The sequence below is a fragment of the Perissodus microlepis genome, chromosome 7 (genome assembly GCF_051167445.1).
Source record: "Perissodus microlepis isolate ML-2025 ecotype Zambia chromosome 7, ASM5116744v1, whole genome shotgun sequence".
NCBI lineage: Eukaryota > Metazoa > Chordata > Actinopteri > Cichliformes > Cichlidae > Perissodus > Perissodus microlepis.
Window position 1 is genome coordinate 28,635,854 of NC_140467.1, and position 15,035 is coordinate 28,650,888.

The 15,035-nt window shown below is 40.5% G+C and overlaps 1 pseudogene across 1 annotated transcript; it reads left to right on the forward strand.

The window, feature by feature from the left end:
• Window positions 1-1,288: 1,288 nt before the first annotated feature.
• On the forward strand, window positions 1,289-9,969 carry LOC146383303 (uncharacterized; annotated as a pseudogene). Its single transcript, XR_014800911.1, has 11 exons — window positions 1,289-1,393; window positions 2,783-2,990; window positions 3,193-3,394; window positions 4,193-4,361; window positions 5,392-5,485; window positions 5,577-5,618; window positions 6,186-6,242; window positions 7,194-7,321; window positions 8,777-8,912; window positions 9,052-9,122; window positions 9,397-9,969. The product of XR_014800911.1 is annotated as an uncharacterized LOC146383303 (transcript).
• Window positions 9,970-15,035: the final 5,066 nt, after the last annotated feature.

A 15,035-nucleotide genomic window follows, 5' to 3' on the forward strand; every position in this document is an offset into this window, starting at 1 on the left:
TACTTGTGAACTGAGTTTTGTAACCTTGTAAACCAAAATATCTGAAAATTTTATGTTTGTGCATCTATAGATGAGACTTTGTGTGTGTGTAAAAAAATATTTGTATTTGTAAAAAACATTTACACAAGTTACACATTTTTTTTGTTAAGGTCTGGTTGCACATACAAAGCAAAAAACTACGTGTAAAACTCTGCGCTCAAGTCCCTTCGCTTGCGTGCAAATTTTAAGTTACAAGTACAAATCATGACCCGAGTTTTCTTCCTTCCAGCTGATTGGTCAATGTCACGTCAATCACAAATTTAACAATCCAATCAGAAAACAGATGGGTTTGGCTGTTGGAGAGGTGCTTTACTGAGCTTCAGGTCCTGGAAGAATTATTTATGACCACAATTTGAGCCCATACTAATTGGTCAGAGGAGAGGTTATCCCTTAGCCTACATCCATCATAAATGAGCTCAGGCTCAGAGAAGACAGACGTGTTGCTGTTTCTCTGTTTGTTCTTTATGTGGTGGAGTTTGAACTTCACGTGTGGATGCAGGGGTGAGGTGTGGTCCCTGCTGATGATTTTCAGAGTTTTATGATCTCACACAGAGATTTCACCAGAGAATCAGGCCTGAGGACCTGAACACCACCAAGATCCAAGCTGTGCAGGCTTGTCCCTGTGTGCAGACATTTCTCTGGATTCTTTGAACCTTTTCAAGAGATTTTGAATTTTTGAGCCGTCAACGAACAAATCCAAATAATTCAAATTCTTCTCAAATTGTTGAATTATTTGTCCACGGATTTCTTAACAGAACCGTGAAAGTTTCATCTTTACTTCTGAAACAACTTTTTGTATTTTAAGTCTCTAATTAACCTCAGTTGGCAGATGTCCCAAACAGCTGCCCCTCCAAGTATTACACGACTTTCACAGCCTTGTTGTAACATGTTGCTAATTTAAATTGAAAACTTGAAAAACAAGTTTCTGAATGTCATATCTTTTCTTTTAAATGCATTTTTAAAGTGATTCTTTCATTTGTGTAACTTACATTTTATACATCATCCATCATCCAGTATTTTAGAAATACATGTTTGCAACATGCAGATGCAGAAAAGCACACACTCAAAAATGAGGTGAACAGAATAACTTGCTGTGTTCAGGTGTTCACCGCCTGTTAAAATGATTTTAAAGACCTTACTGCATTACTCAATGTGCGAGTTAGTGCCAGTCAAGCAGGAACGAGGATTTTCCAGTGAAGTCTATTTTTGCGTCGGGTGTTCTTTGATCTGATGCCATCAGCTGTGGTTTGGCTGCTGCATATTATGCAGTGCGGAGCAAAAGGAAAACACTTTAACTCAACAAATCGCAGCAACTAGTTAAAGCGCATTAACTACAGTTTTCTGAGTGACTAAGGTAAGACCCGACGATTTAACCTTAACGTTTCAAATTAATTAATTCATAAAAGCAAAGATTGAACAAAGCTTAAATTTAAATAGTTACAAAAGTTTCACCTGATGTTAAAGATTTTAATTTGATGTTGTTTGCTCAGTGATATGGCTTATAATGCATATGCAGGGCTGGGTAATAAATGGGGTCATAATAAAAATGTTTATATAAACTGACAATCATTAAAATAAACACTATTCTTTCCAGCTGAAGGGCGCTGTGCTTAAAATACTGATGAAGCTTGTCACAAAGGCTTGTTTGTGGTTGTTACCTGATTTAACATCTGATATTTTTAAAACTAATGAAACTGCATTTCGTGTATATTTGATGCTTCTCGGTTATAGTTTATGGTTCATGTGGCTGCTATTTTTCCCTCTCAGACTTTAAATGATCTTTAAGTGATCTTTCTCCTCAGCATGTTGTCATCCATTAAACATACGAACAGCATTTTCTGTGCATGATTTGCAAACATTAAAGATGATATTTAACTGATTTATTGCAGAAATAATTAAATAAATAATGTTATGATTTTGTTGCCCAACCCTACAAATATGTACTATATGTTAAATCAGTATGGATGCATGCATCTACAACACATAATATCTTGTTTGTTGGTAATAATCTGCATTACTGATGCAATGAGCAGAAGCAAAGGTTATGCAACTTGTGGAAGAATTGGTGACACCAATTAAAAATGTAAATTTTACATTTATTATTACAACATGATTGATAAAAAGATCATGTCAGACATGTTACAGATGGTATGAGCAGCCTGGAGTTAATCACCCACAGAGAGTTACTCTGCCAATGATGAAGGATCACTTAAAGTGAGCTTTTATGCATCACCGAGCAGTCAGGACGCTTGTAGAGGCAAAACATAAAACCTAGAAGATGATGATGTCTTCTCCAAAAAGCTGAATCATGCGTTTCATCTCCCACCGTCACAGCAAAAAAGATCCTTCTATTTATCAACAAATAGAGGGATCAACTCCAAAATCCATTACAGAACTCATAAAGAGGGGTAAAGCTACGCTACCGTTCTCTGGAATGTCAACAAATTCATTCATTCAGAGTGTTTGGTTTTTTTTTACATGTGCACTAAATGATGCAATAATAATAATTAATATTAATTAATGTTTCGATATATAAGGTGCTTGTAGCAAAGTGCAGCTGAGGAGGCATGATGGGAAGACATCATGGTTTCAGTAAAAAAAAAAAAATCCCAACATCAGCTCTACACACTGAAAAATGAAGTGGTCCAGTACGGGAGTGAGACCAGCTGGAAGTAAAGTGACACGGAAGTAGTAGAAATACTGCCAGTTGTTTTTAGCTGCTCTGTGACTTCTGTGTCCACAGATGTATCAAACTGAAACCAGCGCGGTTCTTAAGAATGTGGGAGCCGATGCAGAACTCATCTCTAATAACAACTTAAATAACAAGATGGATCTGCTGACTCTGGTCAAAGTCAGTGAGGGAAGATTCTGGCCCGTACCAAAGTACAAGCCCATGGAGTTCAGCCTGTCTGAGCTGGCCGAGCTCGAGGAGGAAGAAGACACGTGTAAAGGTGTGTAACCACACACACACACACACACACACACACACACACACACACACACACACACACACACACACACTTGGGCATTTGGTCCCCATAAGGGACTGTTGGTCCCCACAAGTATAATAGCATTTCAATTTTCTGTCACCACAAAGACCTCTAAACATGTCCACTCAGAACACCCAACATACTCATGTGATGCTCCTTCCAGATTATAATGAGGAGGTCTTGGTGAAGGATTTCACGACTACTATGGAGACAAAGGGGAGTGGAGAAATTGATGGGGGAGATGATATTGTGGGTAAAGCCAAAATTGAGGCAGCTGGTGATACCATGGATGGACTGGAACAACCTGTGAGCATTATAAAAAAGAAAGCCGACGTTAAAAAACTGAGGAACAAGTTCAGTGGCAGGTAAGTGTCCGTCTCTCTGCTCGAGTTCAGCAGCAGACTTTCTGTAAAGGCCTGCATTCTTTCTTTTGTCCAGGGGGCAACTTCAAAAGGCTGATCAGATAAGATTAGATGAAATTAGATTAGATTAGCCTTTATTGTCTTGGGTGACATTTATCTTGGACAAACACGAGATATAATAGGTAACATGTAATATCAGGTAACACACATACAATTTCACCATCACCTAAAGAAAATTTGTACCCAAATAACTCAGGGTTTTGTTTTATTTTTCTGTGGGCATTGACTCATACTCTTTATAAAGGATATGATTGATATCCTCAGAGATTTTCAGACTCTTCTTTATCACTGACTCTTGAAATATTGGCGGACAGGCTCGGGGATCATGCCAATTATCTTCTGAACTTAGCAGAAATGTTACCAAACCGTGTAGTTACACCATAACAGGTAATGGACTCTTAAGCTTTCTTAGAAAGTAATTTGTGAACACACAATCCACATATGATGAACCTGCTGTATCTGACAGTCCAGGTAAACACCTAAATACTTAAACGTGTCACTAGTTCAACCTTCTCTCCAATAATTCATCATGGTTATCATCACGTAGTTATTTGTATGTTGCTCCCACAGCCCTCTGTGACTCCTGTACGTATAACCTCAGCGTGTATAATATTAGGATTAACTTTCACTTACGTTTATCTTGTAATTAAAAATACCACATACCATCTAACTATATGTGCATCCTGTACTTTGCCAACAGTTCCTAACCTGTTTCCCTCTCTTGGTGCTTTCTGTTTCCAGGAAAATAAAGAAGGAAAACATGGAGTTACTGAGACTGAAGGACAATGACAAACTGACTTTTGTTTACCAGAAAGTTTACAACAGCGGGCCTGTCAAGATGATTCGAAAGTCTAACAAGAGTGGGTCCATCTCAGCCTCCTGTCAAAAGATGCTGCATGTTCTTATAAAGGTGAGTGAATCTGACGTTTATCTGTGAAAGCTGAACTTTGATGGTATGAGGTGATTAAATATGTACTGTAGAACATTGGAGTAGAGCCAAACTAATTTAACCTGAAACCACAACAAGCCATCAGAGAAAGTGAAAAGTTCTGTATGGGCTTTACAGAGAATCAGCTCATCTATGAACACTGAGCCAGCCCGGTCAGTTCTTTAATGAGCAACACAATCTAATGTGAACAGAAACATCAACATGTCAAAAACAAGCCGACCTGATGGCAGACTGAATAATCTGGTAACAAAAATATTACAGTCCATCCTCATTATCAGCAGTTACCTCATCACTCATACTGTAAACTGTAAAGCTGCTGGGTTGGTCATTTTAAACCACTTCAAGGTTGCTTTAAATCTCAATTGTAAATTGTAAATTTTAGACTATTATTAACCCTTTTTACCTCAAAGTGTATATTTACTCCCCTGTCCTTAGTCTTAAAGTGTATATTTATTTCTTACTCTTCCTGTATTTATTGTTGTTCTTTTGCACTAAATGGAACTGGAGCCTCGTTGTCTCATCTCTGCTATATACTGTACTATATGTAGCAGAGATGACAATAAAGTTTACAGCAGACACCAGAGGGCCAAAGCCCCAGCACCTGGTTGATAGAGAAGTGCACCAGGACCCAGGCAGACCAGCCAGAGCGCTGGAGTGCATGGCACCGTCAAAGGCTAATAGTGCACTGATAATATAATTATGAGCTCACTGATTCTATGAGCTTTAATGATAGTCCAGAGGCTCTGCTAATGGCAGCGCAACAACAGCAGCAGGTCAAGAGAGTCCATTGTTCTTATTTTTTGTTTCTAAATGCTGTATAAGGCAACAAGTATTCACCAGAGAAACAAACAGTTTCTGCACAATCCTGATTTTAATGTATTTAATGTTGTATGATTAAGACGTTGTTCTAGCACTCTTCTGATCTGTCTGAGGAACAAACCCACGTTTCAGTATGACACAGTAGATCCAATACCGTGTTATTTGTATTCAGGGCAACAAGAAGGAGGTTACGAGCTTCACTGTGCCGGAAAACTCCACCTTTGGTTTTGGTCTCATGGAGCTAAAGATGGATGATGAGAAGCTGAGTAAGAGTACATGACTGTGTTTAATGTTTCCGAGTAGATTTAGTGTGTTTTCCTGTTACTGAATGTAACGATGTCTCTTTTCTCATCTTAGACATCACATGTGAACCCTTTACTCATAAAACAGGTTTATTCGGTAGGTTGATTCTGTTGTTGAAGGTTTTTCTTCTTAATTTATAAATGTCAGATTTAGTCTTGAGTCAATGTTTGCCTTGATCTTTACTTTTGGGAGGCGTGAATGATTAAATCAAGTTTGACAGTTTAGAATAGAATAGAATAGAATAATCCTTTAATTGTCCCACAAGGGGAAATTAGGTTGTAACAGCAACCAGAAAGACACATATACAAACAAACAGTACACAGGACACAGAACAAAAACATACACAATTTGTTCTTACATATTTACATCAAGGACAATGGTTACTATAAACAGAGTACTGTACAGTTATTAAATTAAATCAAATTAACTACAGATGGCAAACCCAGGTTGTAGCGCGAATCGGTTGATTAAATTATTGCAGTTACAGCTCAGATGTAAACATCTATGATTGTTGGGAGCAGTTTTGATTGTACAGTCTGACAGCTGCAGGGAGGAAGGACCTGCGGAAACACTCCTCCATGCATCTAGGATGCAGCAGACATTTATCAGACACTGTGCTGTTTTTCCTTTTGTGGCTTTAATCATTCTGTGGTTTGTTCCCAGGTCTGTTTGCCAACGATGCCATCAACTCCAAAGAGATGCTGCATAAAGTGAAAGAAGGTGTGTGTGTGTGTGTGACTTTTAAAATTTTAGAATTGATTTATTTTTTTAAATAACACTGCATCAGCATTAACAATATTTTAAACATGACAACGGCTCATTCTGTCACTCTCCTCCTTATCGTCATGATATCAGAGATGGACATGTAAAAAAAACAAGAGTAAAATAGAAATGTTTCAGTAGCTGTGATGGATCCTGTATAACGACATAATTTAACAATAGAGCGCTCCTTATTTGTGCACATTCACCTGTCTGAGGTGAAAAAAAGTAGCTCGGTTGGTAGCTTTAGGTTGAGGTTGTGCAGACACATTGATGTGTCTTTAACATTTCTGCCATTGGATGTAGGAGGATTATGGAGAGAAGTGCAAAAACAGATAGTATATTCCAAATATTCCAATACTATAGTATTCCAACTATAGTATGGAAAACTGCCATCTGCAACATAAACTGTTTTATGGGCAGTAACAGGGACTCCCAAAGTCATCTGTTTGAACAATCATTGCTAGGAACCAAAACAATCACCTGGAGGTTTTTTGCTCAGCACCATGTCATCCAGGAACCACTCACTAACCAATCAGGTATAAATACGTTAAATATGGTAATGTGAGAAATCATAATAGATTATGGGAATTGTTTTGATCTGTGTTTGCAATAAATAACTTGAAATAAATATTTATTTTGATCGAAGGTCATTCAGGTTTGTCTGGTGAGATACGCATGCATGAAGTGTTTGAGTGATGAGTCATGTTTTACTCAGAGAAGTGTTAAATAAACCTGAAAACATGAGACATAAAACCTGATTATGTTTTACTTGTTTTAATAAATAATTTGATGTCTGCTGGGATTTGACATTGAGACCTGATGCTTAATAAACTGGTTTCTATGGTTCCAATAAAAAGCTGCTTTCATTTACTGATGGTATGATTGGTGCTGCTTCTGTGTTTGCTGCAGAACTGGAGACGAAGGATCATCTTCTGCTGCCGCTCGGAGATCTTCCCGAGTCGACCCGTCGTGATCTGCTGAAGAAGCTCAGCGAGCTTGCTGAGGACGGAAATACTCTCTCTCTGCTGGAACAGACAGTAAGAAGAATATTGACCAGAGTCTGGTGTGTGCGCCTCCTAATGTTCAACCCTCATTGCCATCTTCATCAGTTACTGCAGCCTGGTCAACTTACACTGAGATAAACATCGGTGTTGCAGGTTTTTAAAGACGTGTTGGATATTTCAGTTTATTTTAAAATACACTTCCTTGTCATCTTAACAGTTTTTTCTTCTTTTTATCTGAAGCCAAATCAGTCCTGCTGGCTGGTCTTTATGATGTTAAACTAAGCACAGAGGTAGTTCAGTGAGACACAACCAAGCTGCCCAAAGTTTCTGCAGGCCACTTTGTAACCCAACGCCACCCCACCTGCCGTCTTCCATGTGTGCTCGAACAGTTCTGCTGATCATTAACGCTGTTAATAAAAAGGGAAACATCAGTTATCAGAGGAAAAAGTGATACTGAAATAGGGCTGCCACAAACGATTATTTTGATAGTCAACTAGTCACCGATTATTTTTGCGATTAGTCGACTAATCAGATCATGCATCAATTGGACATAAAACGGACAGCTTATTGCACCAGCAGCATCTGCTCTTATATAACTATCATTAGATTACAGCTTTAAGTGTTTAAGGTATGTGCTAACTAAAAATAAAGACAAGATGGTAGTTTATTAAATTTTAATTAAATGTGCAGATTGTTTCGGTGGAGTTTAATAAACTCAGCCGATTTACTCAGGAACAAATAAAATACTGAAAAAAGCCAAACAATAACATTTTTAAGTTATCTAAGTGACTCATATATCATGTTTAACCTGAGTAGCGAAAGACGGCGGTGGGTTTGAAAACGATTTGCCAGGAGTCCGGTGTTCTCACGGCTCTAGTGAGCCTTGCCCCCGGCTAGCTATCGAGCTAGTGGGTAACAGACATCTCTGAAAACGTCGGAGCGCTTTTGAAAATATGCGGTGTCTTGATAAACTGAGCAGATATTTGAGGTTTACACAGCTACATTCTCGCCTGAAAACACGTTAAACGTTTATTTTGTGACCCACAAAGAATAATAAGAGTAATATTAAAACTAGCTAGCTGCCGCCATTGTTGGAAACTGAGCTGGGCTGCGCTATGAATTCTGGGACAGAGCTACTTCTTCTTCCGGGTTTAACGGCAGCTGGCATCCTTGTACATGCAGTGCTGCCATCTTCTGTTTCAGTCCGTTATTACACTCTTAAATCCTACTACTTATTCCTGCGTCTTTTGGGATCTTACAAAGCTTCAAACGATGCGTCGACTATTAAATTAGTCATCGACGATTTTGATAGTCGACGTAATCGTGACTAGTCAACTAATCGTGGCAGCCCTATACTGAAACAAAATAATCTTAAAACCTGTTTGAAACTACAACTTCTATGACTACAACCCAACAACAACAACTATAATAATAATAATAATAATAATAATAATAATAATAATAATAATAATCCTCTGCTCCTCTCAGCTGGACCAGTGCACTAAAGGAACCTCTGAGCATGTTCCGTCTGAGGCTGTCTCCTCCTTCATGGACCTTCTTGATATCTCAAACATCTCCAGTGCTGTGAAGGATGCCGTTCACCTGTTGGTCAGCACGTTGGACAGTAAGTCAGCTGACCCGCTCTGAGACATTTATTCCATCCAGTAACATGTAGATTTAATTTTATTGACACATCTGAAGCAAAGTGTTTCAGCTCGTCACATCGTCATCAAACTTTGTCTTTCTTCTTCATGTTTCTGCAGCTCTGCCAGATGAAGTGCCACCACTTCTGACCCGCTGCAGTCCAGATACTCTGAGAGTGCTCAACCAGCTGGTGGGTTCATTCACTCATTCGTCTACATTCATCTACATGCTCCTCACAAAAGCCTCATCACACTTTATTCCACACAAGTGCTTGCTGTAAGAATATGTGCAGAACGTGGTTGGGCTTCCTGAATTAAGCAAGTGAACATTTACAGTGATTTTACAGACCCTGCTACACTTAACAGCACAGCACCAGCAGCTCCGCCCACTATCAGCAGCCTGTGGGCGGAGTCTTCCTCATGTTTGAATCTGATCTGAGAACAGCTCCCTCTCTGCTTCTCCAGGTGGATGGTCTGAAGGACGGTCGGGCCAAACTGCCAGAGTCCCTGCCCTTCCCCTGCAGGAGGGAGGGGAGCTCCGCTGGGCGGCCGAGTTCATCTGTTTGAACGATCAGAAGCTGAAAGAGTTGAGTGACGGCTGGGACCGGCCCGAGCTGCCCCCAGAGGTTCTGCTGGAGGTTCTGTGCCTCGCTGTGCAGGGACTCAGCCTGATGCAGCCCACAACAAACCCTTAATGTCAGCTGCTGTGATCTTTGTTAACCTATTTTCACAGCAGCTGATTTTATATTGTGTGCAGCTTCAAAGCAGGTAACCTCAGTACCTACAGCTGGGTTGATTCCAGCTTTTGTGTCGCAGCGTTTCTCTGCCTTTATTGTCTTTCCCAGGAGCAAAATGACTTTAATTTGTAATAACAATAATAATAATAATAATTTACTTCATGATTCTTGTCATTTATTGGTTTTGTTGCAGTCTTTGTTTATAGTTCCTGTTCCCTCCTGTGTTCCACATCTCTGTCTCCACGTTTTAATATTCTGAATGTGAATTTATTATTCTCCTTGTTCTGAATTAAAGCTTTATGATTCACTGAAAAGAGCGAGTGGAGCCTTTAAATCTAAGGAAAAAAAAATTACAAGAACCCCTAAAAACACATAAATGACAGCAGATAAGGATCAGCGTCGAGGTAATGACACTGATATTCAGAGAAAGGTTGTAATTCAAAAATAATTAGGAAAGTAATTTTTAAAAAATCAATGTTCACAAAAAAACCCTTTTTTCTATTAAAGTTTGTACATTTGTATATGTAGTTTAAAAATCTCATCTTGTTAAAGGTCGTATGTTATTACTGATCTAAAATCTGAAGGTGTTTCTGAGTTATGAGTAGTGTGAGTTGTGAAACAGCATGTGTCAGAATAGAGAGGTGGTGTAATAATTATGTAAATGTATGGGGAAACAATTCAATGACGATCTAAAAGATTTAAACCTGACAGCATTAAACTGTTTATCAGGAGGATGACTCCTTTAATCCTCTGTGGGTTCAACATGAGAACACTCACTAGTGGGAAAAATGCAGGCATAGTCAGAAGATGTTCTGAAGGTGGAATTTAATACAAAAAAACTATTTACAATAAATAAAAATACAATAAATAAAAAATAAGAAAATAAAATAGTTTGCTTAGAGACTAACTGACTGAAGTGAGTTCTTCATAAGTCTGTCGTTTTAACAGCCAGGCCACACGTTACCCTCACTGTAACCACCAATAAACTGACTGTGTAGGCCTGGGCAACTCCCTTTACACCCTGTTATATCCCACCAGGCATCATGTCTATCCATCTTTCCCACAAAACAGTATGTCTCCCTGCTCATTACCAACAATAGTTTCCATATTAATCATATATATTTATACAACTACTTGCAGGCGACTTAAACAGGATGGTTAAAAGAGGAAGAACCCAAACAACATAGTACAGGTCACGTGACCCCAAAGCGGGATAGGAGCCCGCTATTTAACACCAGGAACGACATGCCTCACCTCCAGCTTTGTGGTCCGAAACAGTGCAATCCTTTCAGTGGCAGGTAAGTGATAATACACGCTGGCTGCACGTGTACTAAAGTCACCTGTCTTCCTTTCCTCCTGTTCGACTGCTGGACCCAGCGACATGCAGCAGTAACAAAAAGGCAAGTGTGTGGAATGCGCGCACGCATCCATCCTACGACAGCCCACAGTCAGTTGCAATGATAACAGCAAATCCTTATTTGCCTAGTATCATGTTTTATGTTGTTAATACTCCTAGACTGTAGGGGGAGCTAGAGAGCTAGAGAGAGATACCTCGGGGCAGACGGTGCTTTGTTTACATGTGAACCACAGCTCGATAAAATACCTTCTCTTCAAGTAATGGTGTCATTCTTGAGAACCCACAACAACATAAAGAAACAAGACATGGTGTCAGAAGATGGACTTGAAGAAAGGTAACGGACTACAACATAGCAGTAGCGATGGATCAGCTTAGCAGTGAACGTAGTGTAGCTAACTCGCCGAGGGGGAGAAAAGAGACCTAGCGACGTGAGCATGGATGTCTTATGATGGGCTTATACTGTGCGATTTTTGGCCCATTTTGAGACGATTTTTCAGTCGTGCGACCGTTTTGGTGATTGGCCCGATTCTGGCCTTCATCGTGCATCGTGTAGTATACGTGGGGTAACGAGAAGCGATTAACACCTCACGACCAGCTCCCGATCATCAATCGCTTGGTCGGGCTCACAACCGTCGTGAGGGTGTCACCGCAGCTTCTTACACTGCGCACGCGCAAACATATAAATGTCGGTGAAAAAGACGGAGTAGCACGGCAGTGCAGCGTGTGATCTGGTGGAGGTGATGGAGGCACTTGTAGAACTTTGGAAAGCTCATCCGAGCCTTTTCGATGTGGCCTCACAAAATTATCACGACCACAACAACCGTGAAAATAGTTGGATGGACATTGCTGCTCAATCACAGCTGCCTGATCAATGTTTTTCATTAGCAATTTAGCAAAGTTGATGGTGGCAGTGTGCGTGTCTGTGTGAGTGAAAGACAGAGAGGGAGAGAGAGCGACAGAATTTCTGTTATAACCTTAATTTTATGGACGCACAGTGTGAGCACTCGGGTCGCATCAGAGCATCGGGCCGTATAGTGTGAGACCCTGCATCCTACCAACTTCTAACCCCTGCGAGTCAATCGTACAGTTTGAGCAGGAGCTGAATCGCGCGGCTGAAAAAATCGCACAGTGTCTGCCCAGCATTAAGCTGGGTTTGTAGCTTAACAAAATTGTACTGAAACATTTGACAGATTTTTGAACGCCGTGTACCACATAAAATCGTTTCGAGGTCAGTAAACACAAACAGAATTCATACATAAGGCACACTGGATTATTGGGGCACTGTCGATTTTCAGAAAAATCAAAGGATTGATTTTAAGTGTGCCGTATTTTCCAAAATACACGGTAATAACGACGGCCCGCTAGCATGCTCTACCAAAAATAGTGCTTTGTTGTGTATCTGACGGACGAAAGCTAAACCAGTTCCACACCACTGAAGTTGAAGCATTTTTACAAACCAACCCTGGTTCATCCGTTTCATTTAGTGATCAACTTTTGCTCTTCTCATTCTGCGTCACTGCCATGTGCGTATGTAAATAAAGGCACTGCGCATGCGCATTTTACCCATATTCTATCGCGATATTTCATTTTCCTATCGTTGCCCAACATTACGCTGGTATTACCGTATTACCGTGAACGGTATGATATAGCCCAGCCCTACTTGTGGTCGCTGCGGAATGCAACATCCTCCTAAAAATGTCCAGCATATGGGAAAAGATGCAATAATTGGAACAAAAATAACCATTATGCTAGGTGCTGCAAAGCTCAAACCTCGAAACAGAGTACAGTACATACTGTGGATGAAGAAGACACAGAGGAGCTCTATGTAGCGGCAGTGACAGACAATAAGAGAGGTGAAAAGGACTGGATAATGACACTCAAAGTGAATGACACACTCATGAAAGTCAAGCTGGATACTGGAGCTCAAGTGAATGTGATATCAGAAGCAGAGTTCAAGAAAATCCGACCTAGACCTAAAATACATCCAACAAAGGTTAAAGTGAGTGGATACTCAGGTGCAGAAATACCTGTGAAAGGAAAATGCATGGTTAAAGTGACACACAAAGACAAGGAGCACACACTAACATTCATTGCGGTGCCCATGAATGTGCAGCCTATACTAGGGTTACATGCCTGTGAGAGTCTGAACCTAGTGAAAAGAATGCTCGTTGTGGAAACGGATGATGACATGGACTATAATGAGTTGATGAAGGAATATGGTGACCTATTTCAGGGACTTGGTTGCCTTGCTGGAGAACACACAATCAGAGTCGATGAACGTGTAAGACCAGTCATTCATCCATGCCGCAAAGTACCATTTGCTCTACAAAAGCCACTGAAAGCCGGGTTGGACAGAATGGAAAACCTGGAAGTGATTGAAAAGATCGATGAACCAATGGAGAGGGTGAGTTCTCTTGTTATTGTGGAGAAAAAGACTGGAAAGCTCAGAATTTGCATGGATCCTAGAGATCTGAATAGAGCAATAAAGAGAGAACATTTCAAACTACCTACAAGAGAAGAGATAATGTCACAGTTTGCAAAAGCGAAGTATTTTAGCAAGCTAGACGCTTCATCAGGATTTTGGCAACTGAAGCTGGACGAAGCAAGTTCAAAACTTGGCAGGTACAGATTCCGGCGACTGCCATTTGGCATTGCTTCAGCACCTGAGGTGTATCACAAGACAATACACATGATCTATGAACACCTGGAAGGAGTCGACACGTCAATGGATGACATCATTGTGTGGGGTAGCACAAAAGCTGAACATGACATGAGACTGAGAAATGTTCTTGAAGCAACCAGAAAAGCCAATCTGAAGCTGAACAAAGAGAAATGTCAGCTTGGGGCGAAGGAACTGACATTCGTTGGAGATATCCTGAGCAGTGAAGGCATCAGACCAGATCCTCAAAAGGTGTCTGCAATTGAAAACATGCTGAGGCCACAATGCAAGAAAGATGTGCAGAGATTTAATGGCATGATAAACTACATGGGAAAATTCATACCGAAGCTCTCGGAAAAAATGGCACCACTGAGACAGCTAACTGAAAAGGGAATCGCATGGGAGTGGAAACATGAACATGAGAAAGCATGGCGTGACTTGAAAGATCTGCTTACAAAGGAACCAGTTCTGAAGTTTTATGATCCAATGAGACCTATTAAGATCTCATCAGATGCATCAGAGAGTGGGCTTGGAGCTGTTCTTCTGCAGAAGTATGATGAGTGGCAGCCTGTTGCATATGCATCGCGATCCATGACAGATGCAGAGACAAGATATGCACAGATTGAAAAAGAACTGCTCAACATATCAGGCCCCATCTTATCTTAATGACCTTGTAGTACCATATCACCCTATTAGAGCACTTTGCTCTCGCACTGCAGGCTTACTTGTTGTTCCTAGAGTATTTAAAAGTAGAATGGGAGGGAGAGCCTTCAGTTTTCAGGCCCCTCTTCTGTGGAACCAGCTTCCAGTTTGGATTCGGGAGACAGACACTATCTCTACTTTTAAGATTAGGCTTAAAACTTTTTGCTAAAGCATATAGTTAGGGCTGGACCAGGTGACCCTGAATCATCCCTTAGTTATGCTGCAGTAGACGTAGGCTGCCGGGGATTCCCATGATGCATTGAATATTTCTTTGTCAGTCACCTTTCTCACTCACTATGTATTAATAGACCTCTCTGCACTGAATCATATCTGTTATTAACCTCTGTCTCTCTTCCACAGCATGTCTTTATCCTGTCTTCCTTCTCTCACCCCAACCAGTCGCAGCAGATGGCCCCGCCCCTCCCTGAGCCTGGTTCTGCCGGAGGTTTCTTCCTGTTAAAGGGGAGTTTTTCCTCCCCACTGTAGCCAAAGTGCTTGCTCATAGGGGGTCATATGATTGTTGGGCTTTTCTCTGTATCTATTATTGTACGATCTACTGTACAATATAAAGCGCCATGAGGCGACTGTTGTTTGATTTGGCGCTATATAAATAAAATTGAATTGAAATTGAATATAGATCCACCACAGC